Raw genomic sequence first — 18472 nt, forward strand, 5'->3', positions numbered from 1 at the left:
CCCTGCGGAAGCGGTCACGGGCGGAGTCCTTCTCTTGTGTTGGGTCCTGTCCTGGATGTGGCAAAGAGCGAGAGTGGTCAGAGCTGAGGGTCTGCAGGACAGACCAGAGAACACAGGCCAGGCCTGCGCTCCACAGGCAGGGCCAGCCCCGGGATGCCCAGTGCGTGGAGCTGCCGGGGGATCAGCCCCGGGCCCTCTTCCCCCTCCCTTTCCCTGGCCATGTCCACACGGAATGGGATGGGATGAGGCCCATCTGGCTGCAGCCACCAGCCCTGTGGCCCAGCTGTGCCACTCACCCTCCTGCAGGGGCTGGAACTGCTCCACCTCTTCAGGCTCCTGTGCTGGGGCAGGCCCAGGGCTTTCCTCTTCCTTCACCCAGGCCTGCTTGGGCACGCTGGGAGGACTCTGCTCTGTGTCTCTGTCTGCCTCCATGGCTTCCTGCAGGAGACACGGCATGGAAAAGCTGTGGGTCACCAAGTCCTGCAGTCATGCCTTGAAGGCTCTGGCAACAGAAGACTTGGGAACTCTCCAGCCCATCAAGTCCCATGGCCTCGAGGGTACCTGCCACAGGAACTGAGACGCCTTGGAAAAGCTCCAGTTCACCAAGTCCCACTCTCTGGCCTGGAGGGGGCACGGGGGAAAGTGGACGCAGGATGCATTTTGCCCAGTTTCCCCCGAGAGTGCTTCCCTTCCCACTACACTGTGCGGGTCTCAAAGGCTGAGGGGGCCCAGCAGACCCAGCTTGAGGGGCCACACCATCCCTGCCCACAGGCTGCTTACCTGAGCAGAGACAAGTCCATCCCCAAGAACGTCCCGACTGGGAGCATCGGGCAGGCACTGAACAGGTGTGCTCTCAGTGCCTTCGATGCCCTCAGTCGTTGCCTTGTCAGCCTCAGATGGTGAGGTCCTGGTCTTTCTAGGCCGAATACCCAGGAATGTCAGGAAGGCCTGCAGGAGAACAGAGAGCCGGGAAGAGAGAGACGTGACCTGGAGAGCTCCGACAGCGGTGCCAGGCTGTGCAGTGAGAGCAGGCCCAGCCCAGGAGGCGATGGCTGCAGGTACCTGTGCTGCCCTGCGGAAGCGGCCACGGGCGGAGTCCTGCTCTTGTGTTGGGTCCCGTCCTGGATGTGGCAAAGAGCGAGAGTGGTCAGAGCTGAGGGTCTGCGGGACAGGCCAGGGAACCCAACCCAGCCCTGTGCTCCAAATGCAGGGCCAGCCCTGGGACGCCCAGTGCATGGAGCTGCCGGGGGATCAGCCCCTGGCCCTCCTACCCCCTCCCTTATCCTGGCCATATCCACATGCAATGGGATGGGATGGGATGAGGCCTATCCGGCAGCAGCCACCAGCCCTGTGGCCCAGCTGTGTCACTCACCGTCCTGTGCTGGGGCAGGCCCAGGGCTTTCCTCTTCCTTCAGCCAGGCCTGCTTGGGCACGCTGGGAGGTCTCTGCTCTGTGTCGCTGTCTGCCTCCATGGCTTCCTGCAGGAGACACGGTACGGAAAAGCTGTGGGTCACCAAGTCCTGCAGTCATGCCTAGAAGGCTCTGGCAACAGAAGACTTGGGAACTCTCCGGCCCATCAAGTCCCATGGTCTGGCCTCGAGGGTACCTGCCACAGGGACTGAGATGCCTTGGAAAAGCTCCAGTTCACCAAGTCCCACTCTCTGGCCTGGAGGGGGCACGGGGGAGAGTGGCCACAGGGAGCAATTTGCCCAGTTTCCCCCGAGAAATCCTTCCCTTCCCACTACACTGTGCTGGCCCTAAAGGCTGAGGGGGCCCAGCAGACCCAGCTTAAGGGGCCACACAATCCCTGCCCACAGGCTGCTTACTTGAGCAGAGACAAGTCCATCCCCAAGAACGTCCTGACTGGGAGCATCGGGCAGGCACTGAACAGGTGTGCTCTCAGTGCCTTCGATGCCCTCAGTCGTTGCCCTGTCAGCCTCTGTGGTGAGCTCCGGCAGTGCAGTGTTGGAGTTTGCCCCGTCATCGGTCACCGCGCTGTCACAGTTTGCTGTGCCATCAGTTGATGCGGTGCCGACATCAGGGTCCGCCTGGAGCTCACTTGGCGCAGGGTCAGGCTGTGCCATGACCTCAGTTGGTGCGATCCTGGTCTTTCTGCACCGCATGGCTAGGGATGTCAGACAAGCCTGCAGGAGAACAAAGGGCAGGTAAGAGAGGGATGTGCCCTGGAGAGCTCCGACAGCGGTGCCAGGCTGTGCAGTGACAGCAGGCCCAGCCCGGGAGGCGATGGCTGCAGGTACCTGTGCTGTCCTGCGGAAGCGGCCACGGGCGGAGTCCTGCTCTTGTGTTGGGTCCCGTCCTGGATGTGGCAAAGAGCGAGAGTGGTCAGAGCTGAGGGGCTGCAGGAGAGGCCGGAAAACTCAGCCCAGCCCTGTGTTCCACAGGCAGGGCCAGCCCCGGGATGCCCAGTGCGTGGAGCTGCCGGGGGATCAGCCCTGGGCCCTCTTCCCCCCTCCCTTTCCCTGGCCATGTCCATACAGAACGGGATGGGACGAGCCCCATCTGGCTGCAGCCAGCAGCTGTGCCACTCACCCTCCTGCAGGGGCTGGGACTGCTCCGCCTCTTCAGGCTGCTGTGCTGGGGCAGTCTCAGGGCCTTCCTTCTTTTTCTTCCTCCTGAGAAACCTGCCCAGGCTGAAGCGTCTCTCTGCCATCCTACAGTTGGGCCTCGAGGGCACCTTCTGCAGGGAATGGAGACGCAAGGGAAAAGCTCTGGGGCACAGAGTCCCAGAGAATGATCTCGAGGGCACCTGCCGCAGGGACTGGAGACGCCTGGGAAAATTTCCGGGTCACCGATCCTGTGGTCTGGCCTGGAGGGCACCTCGAGAGAAAAGCCACCAAAAGAGTAGGGGTTGTGAAGTCCTGCAGTGCGGCCTCAAGGGCACGGGCCGCAGGGATTGGAGACACCTCGCCAAAGCTCCGTGTCACCAAGTCCCGCGGTCTGGCCTGGAGGACGCTCACACCACAGAAAAGCCACGAAAACGCTCCGGATCAGGAAGGAACGAGTTGGCTGCACGGGGGCTCCGCACAGCACCGCTCTATCCCGTCTGTCCCGTCGCACGCTCCGAGGAGCACTGAGGTGTCGTCACCTCACCACCAGTACTATGTCGTCACGTGTCACAAAGGGCCCTGTGACACCCTGCCCTGTGCCATCCCATCGGCGATGCCCACCGTGTCACAAAGGGCCCTGTGACACACTGCCACGTGCCCTGGGAACTCCCCCAACCTGGCCAACCTGCCCCGGGTCGGAAGGAGTCCGTTCTCCAAAGGATCTAAGACAGCTGGACATGAACTTTAGGCCCAGCTGAAAAACCAAGCAAACCCTCCCCTGCTGTGCCTGCCCACGGCAGCACAAGGAGCCCCCTCGGCTGCCGACGCAGCCGCAGCAGGAAGGGCACGGGGCCTCCACAGAAGCTGGCACGAGCTCCGTGGGAGAAGTCCCAGCTGGTGGCCCTCCCAAACATGGGGCTGTGACACACAGAAGGAACGTGGGGGCAAGGGCACCAATGCTGCTCCCACCCCATTGACGGGGGCTGCACCAAAATCAGCAGCTCTGGCAAGTCCTCGTCGAAGGAGACCTGCCAGCGAACCCGAGTCCTGGCGGGGCTGGTGCCCATCTCCTGCCCCAAAGAGCTGTGACCCCGGGGGACTTCTCTGCCAGAGGGCAGGCAAAGCCAACGGGCACTGATGTCTGTGCTCCTGCAAGGGGCTGTTGGGAGCAGCAGCTGGAGCAATTGGTGGCCGTGCTCGGCATCTGTCAGAAGGCAGAAGCAGGAATCCTTGCGGGATTGATTTTTGCATGCAAGTGATGACCTGCAGCACCAAACCACCATCCATTGCTGAGTTTCACAGGAAGATTAGATTGCTCAGAGATCCTGTCAAGTTTCCTTGTGTTATTTGGGCTTTTTTCTTGCATTCTGCAAAATCAAAGCTGTCCAGTCTGATGTTCAAAGCTCCAGTTGCTGTGTGTCCCACTGCGACTCCCAGCTGACAGCCAGGGCACTGGGGAGAAGTGAAGGGGATAGGGAGAACTCTGGGATACCAACCTGTTCTGTGTCTCTGACTAAGGTGCCAGCCCACTGAAGGAGCAGCCAAGTCAAGTGCTGGCAGCAGACGTCTTCTGCCAGTTGCTGCTCTGGCATGGACACGGGGCGCACGTGTTCCCACGGGTCCAGAACACTTGATCCAAGAGCAATGGGGGGCCACGCATGGGTAGGGAATGGGCTCCAGCAAGCCCAAAGTAGGATCCTCTAGCAGCAAAACCTGAGCTGGTGAACTGGGCCATCTTTGCAGCAGACACCACAGTGCTGACTTCCCTCCATCCCTGAAGCTCGTCGTATGAGGCCCTGCTTCAGCTTCTGCTGCTTCTTCCTTCCATTCCAAGAAGGCCTGGATTTAGAAGTTAGAAGCCCATGCACGTGTTTGGAAGGTGCCTGCATGGAGGAGAGGTTGAGCAGCTGCACGCCAAGGCTCATGTCCCATCCCAGTCTCTAAGGATGGCCCCAGTGCCATTGCCTTTGGACGCCTGAGTGTGGCAAGTGAGTCTGCTCTCAGGCATAGGCATGGAAGCCAGTCAGGATGACAGGCTGGCTCTCAGGTGCACTTGGTGGGCCAGCCTGGGCACTCCCTGGGCAGCAAGAGCTTTCTGGGTGGGCACCTTTGGTCTGGGAGGAATCTTAGTCCATATGCAATTGTGGCAGTGGGACTGGCAGTGTCAGCGCAGGGCTGAAAAAGGGAACAGCAGCCCTTTGCCCCAGGACAGAAAGCCTGGAAACTTTGGTTTTCCGGTGCAGTTGGTGGGGCAGCCTGGGCACTCCATGGGCAGCAAGAGCTTTCCCAGGAACTCACGCTGTCTGCGGCTGGCTGTGGTCGGGAATTCCCCCTTTTCCTTGATGAAGACACGCCGCTGCCAACACAGGAGCGGGGAAGGGAGAGGGCGACCTCTTCCCAAAAGAAATTCCTCTGCAAGTGGGACAAACCTCTCCAATGAAGTCCGAGCAGGTCCGGTCTGGGGGCAGAACAGGGCGCAGGCAACCCGGGGCCAGAAAACAGCCAGATGACCAGGCCGAGAACAAAACAGCCTCGGAGCTTTTCCAACACACACCTTTGCCTGAGTTATGGCAAAAGTGAAGTGTCCCCATCTCTGAGGAGAGGAGGAAAAAACTCATCACCCCTCCTTAGTGAGGGCCATCAGCTTGGAATGCGGGCCTGCTAGTTAGTGCTTTTGTGTGGGTCGTTTACCCCTTCCTCGTTCAACACCTTTCTCGTACAGTGAGGCAGGGGAAAGAAAAATTCCCTGCTTGGTTCTTTTTAGAACAAGTAAACCTGTGACAGAACCCTACATCAACACAAGAGTTTAATGTGAGTTGGTCCAAAAGTATCATTCATTGTATGTTTGAAGAGTCCTGGCACAGGGGAGCCAACCTGGCCTTCCACAAAGGGTCTTCATGCAAATTACATAGTGAGTTTATTGAATATTCTATGCAAATTTCTCCTGACATGCAAATTAAACACTTTTAACATTCCTTGTTCTGAGCATTGGGGTTGAATATCCAGCTTGAGCAGAATTTGTTGCATGTCTTTGCAGTACGTTTGAAAATGTCACTGTTGCTGGTGATTAGGGCAAGAGATGATAAAGTTTTATGGCTTCCTCAGATAGAGAGTATCCCTTTGGGCTCTGGGGGAATAAATGAACTGTCAATATATACTGAACATATGAATTCATGAGGGACACTATCAACATCAGGGAAAATACAAATCTAGGAAAAGGTAGGACAGCAAGGTAGCCCTGAAATAAGAACCAAATACATCATAACAAAGTTATAAGCCTCTTTCTGAAAGAAAATTATATAAAAGAGTAATAAGCAGGTGAAGGGTGTGAAGTTGTTTTCTCCCCATATGTAGTGTTTTTGGTGTTACAATGCTGGGAACAGTTTTAGTACCTGTATTTTGAAAAGGTTGTTTGGAAACCAGAGGGAGTATGGAAAAAGACAATAAAATCTTTGAAGGCTAGAGAACAATTTCTTTGTTTAGTTTCTCAAGAACAGGCAAATGCACTGTGATGTGATTTCAGTTCTGAAAGGCATATGAGAACAAATGTCTGGAACTGGGAGCTAGAGAATGTCCAGGTAGAGACACACCATTGCAAGCAGCTTCAGACAGGCTCCATCCATCCTGGTAAATGAATGTTTTTGGGGGATGTGATTCAAAACAACTCTTAAGGGTAAAACCCCACAGGGCATGAACATATAACCTAGAAAACAACAGCACTGAAGATCAGTGTCATTAGGTATCATTCAGATCAAAACGTTGATCATTGTGTTCATGCTCCAGAGGCACAATTATCCATTAGCATCAAGTCCATCACACTCCAAGAAGAACCACATTTACTGAAGGAATACATGACTTTCAGATGGCAACCAGGGCTTCTGATGGGATCAGCTTAAAGTTATAATTTTTGAAATGATGATAAAAATCTTTCAGACAGTTTTAAACAGTGACAAATTCTTTTAAAAGAACATTATTCTGAGTCTGAAGAAAAAAATTCTTGCCCTTTTTTTTGTGTGTGTTTATGTCAATGCTGGAAATTATGACTATTGAGTGACATCTAGTGGATGTGATAATGCTGAACATCAACATTTCAAAGGTAAGAACCTTTTGAATGAAGCCAGACTTGAAGTGCTGGCAAAGGGACCACCTAATTAAAATGTTTTGCATTGTAGCAATAGGTAGGTAACAAGCCAGAGAGACAGAATTCAACTCTTCAAGGAAACGGAACCTAAAGCAAATCTAAATGTGCCAGATTTTTCTATTTTAGGTCCCTCCAATTCTCATGTAAAAATTCCCTGCTCATTTGGCATGGCCTATTGTACTTCATATAATCTACATGCAGAGACCTTTTACCAGCACACTCACTGTAAATCACAATCTGCCACATAGCCCTTGTATGGTGCTGAGGGCCTTCTCATGTTTTTTTGATGGGTATTTTTCCTTTCTCATGTCCATTTCTTTTTTTTCAGAATTTAATATGAATTTATTCTTGAGGCTTACTGGCCACAATAAGTCTGGAGTTGCTTTACAGTGAATTGATGACAGAAAATGGTAGTTTTTCGTGAGAGATTATTGAAGAAAAGTACCTGAAACGCTTGCCTGCCTTAATTCTCTTTTTGGGAAAATGTATTTCTGGGAAGATCACATTTCAGAAACTGAAATACAGAGACTTCAGTTTTTGAAGCTGAAGGGAAAAAATGCCAACAGAAAGCTTTTATATCCAAACGGCACGATTCATCAGGTGTCTTACAGGATGCTTAACTTTGCTGATTGTTAAGCATGTAATTGTGAGCTCTGGAGTTTTCATCTTGTCCACAGAACTTTCACAGGGCTCTGTAGCACCTTTTAAGCTCCCATTTATTAATTTTATTTTACCCAATTTCGTAAGTGTAAATTTATTTTTTTCTGTATTTATCAGATAAAATTTAAACAAGTCCCTGGATACAGCAAGACATTGCTATTCTATTGATAAACTCAATCCCAAAGTTTCTAACATGGGATCCAGGGAAGAAGTGGTAGAGAGTACTGATCACTGACAGATTATTACAGTGGAATATAAATTATATGTATTCAAAATGTTAAGTAATTTCATCTATTGCATCTAATCTACAGATAAGATAAATGAAATCTTTATTAGACAGATTATGATCAGTAAAGATATTCTAAGTGTGAAGAACAAAGTGCAGTGAGATCAGTGATTTTACACTGATTTTTGTACCTGAGAGAGCTTTCTTAATAATGAATTAGCTTTTAGAGATATATGTTGTTTTGGCATATCTGTTATTTTAAGGATTGGTGTGTTGTAACTTCATCTGTACCCAGTCACTGATTCCTCCTGCCCCAGGTCGGTGAGGTGTTGGTTGCAGAGATTCAGATGTTCCATGATACATCCCTAGGAGATGCTGCTCCATGTGCTCCACTCTCCCATCTTTATCTGGAGCCTCACACACTCTTGGTGCAGTCAGGAGGGGAAGCTGGAGCTGCAGCAGTCACTGTTCCTGCTCCAGCCAGAGCCAGGGTGGCTCTGTCTCGTGGCAGGTGGTTTGCAAAGCTGCAACCAGCTGGTAGCAAAATTTCAAATAACTGTTCACAAGCCACTGCACATTCCCAGCAATGAGCACGTCAGAGTGCAGCAGTGCCTCATCCATAATGGTCTATGAAGGTGGGGAAATCAATACCACATACCTGTGAGAAGGGGAGGAGCGGACTGCAGGCTGCAAGGAAGGATTTGGAACTGGTTTGGATTTTAGCTCTCTTCCCCCGCTCCTCATTCACCCCCCTTCCCCAGAAGAATTGCAGTAGCAATTTATCTTTTAAAGTGATTTAATTTGATTTATTTTTGTCTAAACAAAAAACCTGCACTATATTTGCATGCAGATATCCCTTTTTATAACAACTGCTTGTCTTTGTATGACATATCTGTGTGTGGGCAAGGGTTATGCTTTCATTTTAGAAAAAATGACATTTTTAAGATACAAATCTTCTTTCTCCTTCATTGTATATTAAGTCCGGGTTCACTAAATAAATAAATTACAGAATCATTTAGGCTGGAAGAGATCTCCAAGATCATCAAGTCCAACTTTTGACCAGTTACCACCTAGTGAACTAAACTATGGCACTAAGTCAGTCATTGAACTGGGAAAATTCCGTAGGGCTTAGGCTATGTGTTATACATAAACTAGGGCCATCAATACCAAATTTACTTTGACTTAGCAATAAAGATCCACTGAAGGTTTTTTTTATTTTAATTTGATCTTGTGTTACAAAATTTTCTATCCACACATATTTTCAGCTTGAAAAAGTGTGAGTGTTCCCGATATTCATAGATGAGAAAACAAGCAAGCAGGACCTAAGCCTCTGATCCAGCCTGAGACAGCAAATATGACTCATGAGTTAGGAGCTGCTTTACCTGACACCACTGAAATATAGCAGAGACCCAAGGCTGCAGTAGGAGCTGCCCCTGCCCCAGAAAGGCAGGTTGAACACGATGTGCTGTTGCTTGGCTGGTGTTGGATCACAGAGGGCTTTGCGGGAGCCAATGCAAGAAGAAGTGAGTTCCCATCTGATGCTGTAGCTTAAATACTCCTGCAGTCTTTTAGTGAAATAAACTTGGGAGAATTAATTTAGCCTTTCAGCTCAGCTATGTGATACGTCCCTCTCAGATTACTGAGCATTACGAGGAGTTTCTTTCCCTCTCTCTCTTTCTTCCGTCCCGGCCTTCAGCTCTGGTCCAAAACCTGACAGATATATGGAGGCATTCCTGCCATGTGCTTGGAGTTTGCTGAGCCCTTCAGGGGGGGTATGAAGCAGCACTGTGCCTTGCAGAGCTGAAGCCAGCTACGACCTACAGGACTGTTGATTCTGGGATTTCAAATCAGCGCTGCTCCTGATTTCAAATTACTTCTTAGCTGCAAGCAGGGTTATTGCACACAAACTCTGCATGAACAGTAGGATCTTACCGGGGAATAACAAAAATGCTGCTGCCATGAGCCAGGGCAGCTGGATACTAAAAGCTGCTTCTGAGCTTCACAACTTGAGAACATGGAACTTGACACGAGGCCCAAAGTGCAGCTGAAAGGTGGGGTACACTGGCTTAGGGCTTGGGGACACGTTTGTGGGTTGTGGACTGGAACTGATTCACAGCTGGAGAACGTGGAGTGTGCAGCACTGCTTAGACCTGCTGCTAGTCTGAAAATGTCTCTTTATTACTCTAGTCAGGTGTATGCTAGCAAATGAACAGTGTGCATTTCCCAGGAACAGTCCAGGGAAAAGGTTGGAACTCCAAATCTGAGTGAGCTTGGCCGATTGGTTGGGACTTTTTTTTGCTGTTGTAGTTATTTTAATAGGCAGTCTGGACACTGACTGCATTTCTTTTAACACCTTTGCTTATCAGCTTAGTCTGGCCTCCACCACAAAGTCCAGGAATCACTTGTGAGGTTGTGTACTTTCCCTCCTGCCACGCATGCTGCTGTCCTCAGAAAGGAAAAGTGAGAGAAATCCTGTTTCATAGCAATTTCATAGAGAGGGCTTTTCTTCTCCTGTCAGTTTTATGAATGTGAGGTTGTTAACTTTGGAGATATTTGAAGTTTAAAAGGTTTGGGCATTTGTATTTATTTATTTATTTTAGGGATCAATATCTCATCTACTTCAAATACTGTTAGACTCATCCTTGCCAAAAAAGTTTCCACTCCAAATCTATTTTTTCTCTGCATGTACATAAAGAATTTCTACTTTTAGCTATTCGGTTGTTGATGATTCAGAGTAAAAAAAAAAAACCAAAAGATTATTTTTTTTTTACTGCTACTAAGCCTGAAATACCTGTGGTTTTAAGTGTTGTCTCAGACAGTGTACTTGAACCATCAGTTGGATTCTTATTCACAGAGAGTAGATTTGTGAAGGAGAAAGACTCTCAATGTCACAAGTCCCTGTTTTCAGAATGGGAATAATTGGCATCTTTTTTTTCATTAGGGACAGTTTGGGAAACAAAAGTAGGTGAGCTATGAAATAATTTCCCTGATCTATTTTTTTTTTCCATTTTTTTTTGGTCAGGAAGCTCTGATCCTGCAAATTGAACATCACAGGAGAATTCCTGTTGCTGTGCCAGATCGTGCTATCATTAAAAATCACACAGTCATCAAGATGTCGGTCAGCAATTTTAGATTTTAGCAAACCTACCTTTTGCTGAAACTGTTTTGTTGAAAGCTACTTTGCTAAAGCTCAGGAACATCATGGCGTTGCTTTCCAATGCATTGCTGTGCTGTGCTTTGCAGATATCCAGCCACACAAAAAAGAGCCCCACTGAGACAAATATTGAACACCAAAAATGCAGCAGGAGTAGCTGAGGCAGCGCTGAGATTGTGCTGCTTTCTTTATGAGCATCGTCTTGACCCACACCCATGATTCCAGCAAGTCACCCAGAGGAAGGGGCTACTCTTGAAAAGCAGAAAACATGATTAATCCCTTGCTTGGGGGGGGCACAGAAGGTCAAACCCCTCCCTTTCACTCCCAGTGACTGGTGGAATTCTACTTTTGTATGGGGTGGAGAGTTCTTGCAAAAGTTTGATGCTGAAAACTAAGTGAAAGCCACGCTATTCCCCAGCACAGAGGAATTTTAAAAAACCATAAATATTATTCTTTTTGTGAAGGTCAGAAATATTTTTCTTATTAGTTAATAAAAGGTATCGTTTAGTACACATGTAATTCTTTATGGTGCATTTTGTCTTTCAGTGGTTGCCAGAGTAAAATCTTCCCCATTTAGCCATGTTTCACAACAATATAGTGATCATGTTTATTTAGCAAAGGTCATAGTGAAACAAGACAGGCCTATAAGACCTGAAAATGATACAGTCATAGAAGTTAGTAATGCTTATTTTATTTTGCAGAAAAACTTAGCAGGAGGCTTCTTTCTTTCATTTCAACCTACTTCATAAGGTCATCATTCAAATACCCAAAAAAATAAAGCTGGATTTTTTTGTTTGAAAGACAACAAGGGGTCTCTACAATGAACAAAATCATACTAGAACAGCAGTTCAAGCAGGCTCAGACCCTTAGCTTTCTCAATTATTAATATAAACGGTTTGGAAGTCTTTAAAAATGTATGCCATAAAGAAAAGAAGAATTAGAAAGTTTCGAGCTGAGCCGTACACAAGTGCCATGGCCACAGGTGGCACAGTCTTGTGCACGTGAATTATCCCAGTGACCTCACTGGGATTTACTTGTATGGGCAAAGCTGCTCACAAAGAAAGAACATTTGCAGTTCTGAAGTCATGGTTACTTCTTCCCTGCAGAGAGAAATAGAAAAAGCTTGGTAACCTTAGCTGTGGCTGTACAACGTGCCAAAAGCCAAAATGTGTTATTTGCAGTCTGATCAATGATAATAAATCATAACAAAAAAATCAATTGTTTCTTTGAATCAGGATTAAGAGCAGGTAGGATTACTTGCAAATATGCCACGAGCAGGCAAGAAATATCAACAGCATAAGCAGATGAATGAATTAACATCAATCGCTATTAACGTCCTTCCCCTTCCCCGATAGGCAGCAAATAAAAATACAGAAACAGCACAGCAACTATTTTTTCTGTGTCAAGTCTCTCCAATGTTTAAATTAGGTTCATAAATTAAATTAGACATGTTATTCTATACCAGTTGCTGTTAAAATCGAATACTGTTTACTGCTCGTATCAATATATTATCCAATTCCATTTGTGGCTTCACCAGTGGTCATTAGTTTGTCTTTGGCATACCCTGTGGGGTTTTTACACAGAAGCTATTTAAAACATGTACCTTTCCCTATAAAGTCCAACCATGACACCAGTGATTTGAAAGCATAACCTGCCAGAATTGCTTTCAAGAATAGCGTCCTGAAAATTTACAATCTGTCCAGGTCAAATTACAAAGTTACAATCAATGAATATGAGACTCAACTAGACATTATTTTGTGGAGGGAGAACATCCACACATCTAAATTCTATCGATGTGTAGTGTTCTGGTATTCACTACAGCTCCCTGTGTCTCTGTTTTGTCTAGATGGCACTTGGTTCCCACTGTGATCTCCTGAAGACTCTGTAAGAATTTATTGTAACAGTACAAAGGTGATCATGTGAAAAATCCCTGGGCAAACCTCTGGCTGCTTTCATAACTTCCCCCTCCATATGCTGGCAATTTTCAGGATGATTGGAAAAGCTTAATGATTTATTTATAATCAGGATTTAAACAAAACAAAACCAAAAATATTTTTCTTGCTTGGCTATGTTTACTTTTCTCCTTTCTCCTTTCCTCCCCTCTTTCCCTTTCCCTTTTCTCTTTTTGTCTTTTCCCTTTCCTCCTCTCCTTTTTTTTTTTGACTCTGTTTCTTTTTTCTTTCTTTTTTTTTTTCCTTTTATCATAGCAAAGGACAAATCAAGTTTTGGGGGAGAGATTGTAGGGTCTTTGTCTCTTGAGGCAATGATTAACATGGAGGGAATATTTGCTGCAAGAACTCACACTATAACTGACAGAGGTTGTTGAGCTATTGGCAAAGATAGTCTTTATCTTCAGCTTTCATTATTCAGTGAAGTTAAACATATTTTAATAATGTCAAACAAAAAACTTTGTCTGAGGTTAGAAAAAGTGGGCAAGGCATAAAAAGGCAAGAGAGTCCATTTAGCAAACCCACATGTAACCACAAATATTTTCTTAGTCCAGACAAAAGACATAAACAACCAGCATTTTATTTGATTTTTAAAAATTTTTATTATTTTATTTTGTTTTATTTTCCTTCCTTGTTGAGATTCTTGTAACAACTTCATCAGCATTGTTTCTAAAGTGCAGTAAATCACTGCATATCTATTGGTGTGATTTTTTTTTCTCCCAATATTTCCCCATGGGAAAAAGAAGCCCCTCAGTATTTATTCAAGTACATTCATTTTTTTTTTTTGGAAGGACCTGAGTTCATTCTGTGTTTATTTTAAGTTGAAACTTATATGTTTTTGCACATTTCTGTGAGAGAAGACAAGGACAAAGAAAATTGTGGGTTGCAAAAGCAACACTAGATGGTGCTGTGAAGACAGATATCTAAGATAACTCTCAGCGGTCTAACTCGGGTGCTGAAATTTGGATAGCCACATTCATTAACTGTATAAAGCAGATACACATTACTGCTCAGGATTGCACTAAATTGCTTCCTTTAGGATTGGAAAGTGGTGAGAACCATCATCTGATCAGTTCACAGCACAGGTCAGGTCCTCCAGCCAAATGCCATAAAAATATAGATGTTATATATGACCTTTACCTCAGAGCCACAGGTGGCTGCCAAGACGTGCTCTCAGATGAGAACCAAACGGTAGGACAGGATTTTAAAATCTATGGAAAAATCACTGTAGAGAGTGGAACAAAGGTATTACAGGTCTGTTGCAGCCAAGAAGATATCGAGCACCGTTCTGAACTAATTAAGGCAGCAAGGTTTTCCTAGCCTGGTATAGATTCTATGAAAGTGGTAACTACAATTGCTGCTAAGAGAGAGAACATCACATCAGGAGGAAAAGTATTCCTCTGCCCATTGTTTATACTCTTTCTTGACAGACACGATCATCTGCTCTGATTCAGCCTCCAGGCTTTGTCTCCTTAGGGGAATTTTCCCTTTGTTCTGCCTATCAGCACGGGGCAGAAGCAGAGGAAAAGGTCTGAAAATGCAACTGCAGCTTGTAGGACCACATGGGCTGACCTGCCTCTGCGGGCAGTGGTGCTGAGTGCGTGGCTTCTGGGCTGGAGCAGCGTGGCAAAGTGCTGGAACTTACAGCTTCAAGCCATCCAGCTTGAAAATAGTCCAGTCCAAAGCTAACAAAGAGGTATCTGTGCTCACCACCCTCGGTTTTGAAACTAGCTAAGTCCTGAATTGACACCAGTCAAATAGTTTTCCCCCAGGACAAATGGTACATGAGATTATCACCTGAGAGACAAGGCCAACCCCACAAGGTGTCAGTGCTCAACCCCTCTGTAACTGCATTAGACATTTCTGGCATTGCTGTCTCCCTGAGCACCATCAATTCATTCAGAACAAGCCCCTTCTGCTCTTCTTTTCCCTAACTGCTACAGTCTCGATCTATGAAAAATGGATTAATACCATTTTATCTTGTGTTGGTGTTATTCCTAAGCTTCAAGAGGCATAATTCATTTTGCCATCCTTATGGTGTTCCCTCTTGTTCTTAAAATGCTTCTAAACACAGAAGATACACAGAAAGGAACTTAAATGTCTGGTGAGAAGGGTTTTTAAGTTAAAATTATAGTATTTTAATACTTCACATGCAATGATCTCTTTGTAAAGTTTTCTTAATGTCAGAGAAGTTCATAGAGTAAATTAGTTTGACTTCACTCAGAGTGCTAACATTTATAAATCTACAGCGCTGCCTTTCTGAATATATTTACTGCTGCAAAGAAGGGGGGATCAAAAGGCTCTAACACTTATTTCTGCCATCATTTCTCATCTTCAGCAGAGTTTGAATTTTGTATACATAGCAGTTTCCATCTCCAGAGATGTCAGAAATTACCTGGAGACTGTTTACAGGACATTAGAATAGAATATGGACAAACCTGCAGAAGAGCAGATACTGCATATATTAGATATTAATGGCCCACATAAGTCATGAATCCAGATTCTCTTGCAGATTTGTTCTGCGCTGTATTTTGCAGTGTGAGCTTGGGAATAAAACTGCAATCTGCCTTTTCTGAGTGCATTTCTCTCCCACATATTATTTTAGCCTTGACAATAATAAGAGGAGATATACAGTGCAATATTAGTGATCAAAAGCATCAAAACACATGAGGAAAATGTCTAATTGTAAAAGATCACCAAAGTAACACCAACAGTAATTTCTGCTTCTGCATGGCTTGATGCCTTGAGATATTAAATTCCTAGAAGTTGGGAGGAGTATGAGTTCTTATCACCCCTATGAAATACCAAGCCACCCAACAATGTGCCCTTTTTCCCCCTCAGCAAGAAGAGAATCTATTTTTTTAATTTGTCAGCAGCATGGTTCACTCTGGGATGCTGCTATTTGAGAAGCTCCACCAGATTGAGTCATAAGATCTCAGAGGAATTTCATGGTTTTGACAAAAAAAGTTGACGTGACCCCTAGAAGTTTAAACCCTCCCCAAAGCAAATAACGAGAACCAACAATTTCCTGACCATTGTTTCTTGGCAGAGAGTTCATAACTTTTTTAGTGTTTTGGGATGGCAGCACCATGAAGACCACTGAGACAATAAGAGCAGGATGTAATTTCCCATGTGATTGAATGAACCACCACCACCACAGCAATTTGAAGAATCACATATAATATATTTCTGGGTGAGAGAGGATGGAGAGAAGATGTGCCCCCCACTGTGTCCGGTTTTGGGCAATATTAAGTACCTCCATAGTTAAAAAATGAATAAACATCTGCAGTGACCTATTCTGTGAATTTAGAATTCTTGGGGATCTTTGTAGCCGTGGGGCTTGACATTTTCTGTAGCACAGAGCAAAAATCTCCCCATGCATCTCTTCTTGGAGCCCAGAATACCTGAAGCATAGAATTCCTTCTGAAAGATAGCTGGTCTTGACTTAAGTGCTTCCTGTGTTTGCAGAAAAAGCAACAAGTCTGTTAGTGCAATTATTACCAAATGCTATTAATAATATTAGAAATCTAATGATGGGAGTGAGACCTTCCGAGGTGACTGACTTTTGAGCTGTTCCTTTGGCTTACAGCAGTCTCACCTGCTGACATCAACTCCAGATAGTTCTGCCTAATCTGTTTTTTGCAGACTTCCACTACTGAAACCTCCAGAGCCTCCACAGGAAGGTGGCACCTTGGACACAGTTGGGCCCTGGGGACAAAACTCTTCCATTTCTTTTTTTAAAACATCAGAAGGCAGTTTCGCCTGGTGAATCAGCTGGGAGAAGTTTTACACTGCAGTTTTTTCTACAATTCCTGTCCATTTCTACATTTTACAACCTTGCCACTGTTGAAAGTCTTATTCCCCACTAAATTGTCTGGTTGAGAAGGAGTTTTTTAGGTAGTACCTTCAGCAGCTGTGGAATTTTGTGGGAATCAGAACCACTCTATCATCTACCATGCAGATTTTGCTGTTCCTTCAAAGCCAGGGAAAGGCTGTTCTGAAGTGATTTTAAGGATCTCTCTTCTTTTTTAAGAGTTATGGAACAGAGCTGAAGTACTCACCCACATATCAGCTAAAATTTTGTTACTACCAATAGGTATTAATAAAAGTGACTTGCTTTCTTCCAATTTTCTTCTATCCTTACTGTTCTGAACTGCCAGTTTCGTGCCTTCAGTCAAAAGAGGGCATCTAGAAAGCAAATGAACAAGCAGTGGTTACTTGTGAAAATCAGTCATGTTTCAGAAAGTCACTGTGCATATATTTGGGGAGGTGGGAATTTAATCTTTGAACACAGCTCCCTGTGCAGCTTCCTGCACAATCTGGCATTGTCAGGGAGCAAAAAGAGGTTTTTGGGGTCGTCTCACACAACTGCTACATTTCTTAAGTCGTAGAAGTGTCCACAAATCAACAAAACCGTGGCATTTACAAGCATCTTACCACCTTCTGTAGCACTGTCGTTGTTAGCAAAGAAGGCAGAGGTGAACTTGTTAATCCCCATAAAATCAGAGAGAAATGCCTTTGTAACAGAAAATTTGCAACATGTGAGGAGATCAGTGGATACACTTTTAAAACTGCAGCACAGAGGGTTCTGTTCCTTCCTCTTTTTAATTATCCCTTTTATTGTCTGAGGTAAATTTTAACAAGTAATTTAGTAAAGCATTGTGGTATTTTATTCATTACTGAATTATGATCCTATCAACAGTATTACATTTGTTATTATTGTTATTACTATTATTATTATTCTATTCCTTTATCTTCATGACCACACAATGCAGCTTCTGGAAAATAAGTGAATGCTGGCACTGCACCACCAACAAAATAAATACAGTGACTAATATTTAAACATATTCACTTCTTTGCCATGTAACACTTTAATATCATTTGCTTTTCTATTTTATGTGGTAATTTTATTTCTGTCCACTGATAATTTAGAATTGCTTTCTATTTACATCGTTAAACTCATGCTGAATTATGCAACTGGTGTCTGCAATCCTCTGCATTCTCACTTTATGGTTTCACTCACTCTTCTTACAACATCAACATAATTCCAAGGAAGGAGTGGAAAATATTTGTTTGTAAACTCATTTGGCATCTTTTGGAAAGGAAAGAAAGTAAAACAAAACGTGGATGCCACAAAGGAATGTTACCAAGAACATTGCTGTGGCTGAACAGCAATACAGAGGACAGATTGAAACCACTAAAATGTGAAACTTAATATCAGAATTGTAATTTAGTTTTGAAAAAGTGTTTCTCAGTCTCCTGGTATCAGGAAATAGTTACCAAGCAACACTGTAGATATTGGTAATGCAGGCAGATCTATTCAAATAAAAATTATTCAAAACTTTGTCATTATCAGGGGAGCTGTGTTATTGCTTGATTCATAACACTTGGTATCTAGACACTTTCATATTCTACTTCTCGAGCAAAAATTTGCTTTTCCTGAAGAAGTGCCCTTAATGTTTTCTCTGTTAGATTAAGCTTGCAGGGATATGCCACCATCTGCTGTAGTTCCACCTGTATTTTGCTGGGCTGAATTCAGTAAGGGATGCCAAGCACTGAAGGGCAAAATAGATGCACAGTATGTGTGAAAAGCAGCAAAGGAATAGTTTTTTCCTAAGAACACTTTTGCAGTGGTAGACTTGGGATTTCAGCAAGAGCCTTTGTATTGACTTGTTCAGTCATTCCTCGGGAAAACAGCAAATAAATGGTTTTAGATCCAGAATTCTCTCCTTGTTACCTAGAATCAGTTTACAGTTTAGAAGAAGCAGCGTGGAC

Source organism: Neopelma chrysocephalum, unplaced genomic scaffold, assembly GCF_003984885.1.
Source record: "Neopelma chrysocephalum unplaced genomic scaffold, ASM398488v2 Primary Assembly neopelma1_87, whole genome shotgun sequence".
Taxonomy (NCBI): Eukaryota; Metazoa; Chordata; class Aves; order Passeriformes; family Pipridae; genus Neopelma; species Neopelma chrysocephalum.